Source organism: Bison bison, unplaced genomic scaffold (genome assembly GCF_000754665.1).
Source record: "Bison bison bison isolate TAMUID 2011002044 unplaced genomic scaffold, Bison_UMD1.0 scf7180017864266, whole genome shotgun sequence".
NCBI classification, from domain to species: Eukaryota; Metazoa; Chordata; class Mammalia; order Artiodactyla; family Bovidae; genus Bison; species Bison bison.
The window spans coordinates 3,034,563-3,035,721 of NW_011494838.1; the positions used below are offsets into that span (position 1 = coordinate 3,034,563).

Sequence of the window (1,159 nt, forward strand, 5' to 3'; positions counted from 1 at the left end):
TTTTTTTTTTTTTTTTTTTTTTTTTTTTTGCTCCTTTGGCCATCTTTCAGCAAAGAAAATGTGAATTTTAAGACAGTATTGTTATATTTTGGAGGTTCCAGGCAAAGCATAACGAACAAAGTTACACTTCAGCTAATTCTCATAGCATATCATTTATCATGATCGAAAGATTCTCAAGTTTCCGGTTTTAAAAGGAATTTAGATCTCATCCGGTTCAACTTTCCTAATTTATAGATGAGGAATTTGAAGCTTAAAGAGAAAACACTATATCCTATGGAGCAGTTTTTCACCCTCCGAAATATTTACATATATTAAATCATTGGGCAGGGAGTTATGATTCCATTTTACAGATTAAAAAAGTGAAACTCAGAGAAGCTATTTGCTGAAGGTCACTCAGAGAAGCTTCCCTGGTAGCTCAGCTGGTAAAGAATCCACCTGTACTGCAGGAGACCCTGGTTCAATACCTGGGTCGAGAAGACCCCCTGGAGAAGGCTACCCACTCCAATATTCTTGAGCTTCCCTGGTGGCTCAGCTGGTAAAGATTCCGCCTGCAATGCAGAAGACCTGGGTTCGATCCCTGGGTTTGGAAGATCCCCTGGAGAAGGAAACAGCTACCCACTCTAGGATTCTGGCCTGGAGAATTCCATGGACTGTATAGTCCATTGTGTCACAGAGTTGGACACGACAGAGCAACTTTCAGTTTCACTCAGGGAAGCTATTTGTTGAAGAGGTTCAGCTGAGAATAGAACTCATATCTGACATTAAATACATGATAATGATAAACACACATCATTTTTCTTATGCTATGTTGCCTCCCAAAGAGGATTTGTAAGCTGGTAGAAAAGCAGATTCATATTATTAGTTCCTACTGTAAATGGATTTTAAAGTTATTTTTATTTTTATTATAAAAACTCAGTCTTTAATTTTGTACATGAAATGCTTTTTAAGTTGCATGCTAAAGTCTTTGACTGTGTGGATCACAACAAACATCTTCAAGAGATGGGAATACCAGACCACCTTACCTGTCTCCTGAGAAATCTGTATGCAGGTCAAGAAGCAACAGTTAGAACCGGACATGGAACAACAGACTGGTTCCAAATTGGGAAAGGCTGTACATCAAGGCTGCTTATTTAACATATGCAGAGCACATCATGAAAAT

General features: G+C 38.4%; 1 protein-coding gene across 1 annotated transcript in view; it reads left to right on the plus strand.

Moving 5' to 3' along the window:
- The window catches only part of MEGF9 (multiple EGF-like-domains 9), an 81,327-nt gene that overhangs the window by 68,375 nt on the left and 11,793 nt on the right, over window positions 1-1,159 (plus strand). The gene's annotated exons all lie outside the window — the stretch shown is intronic.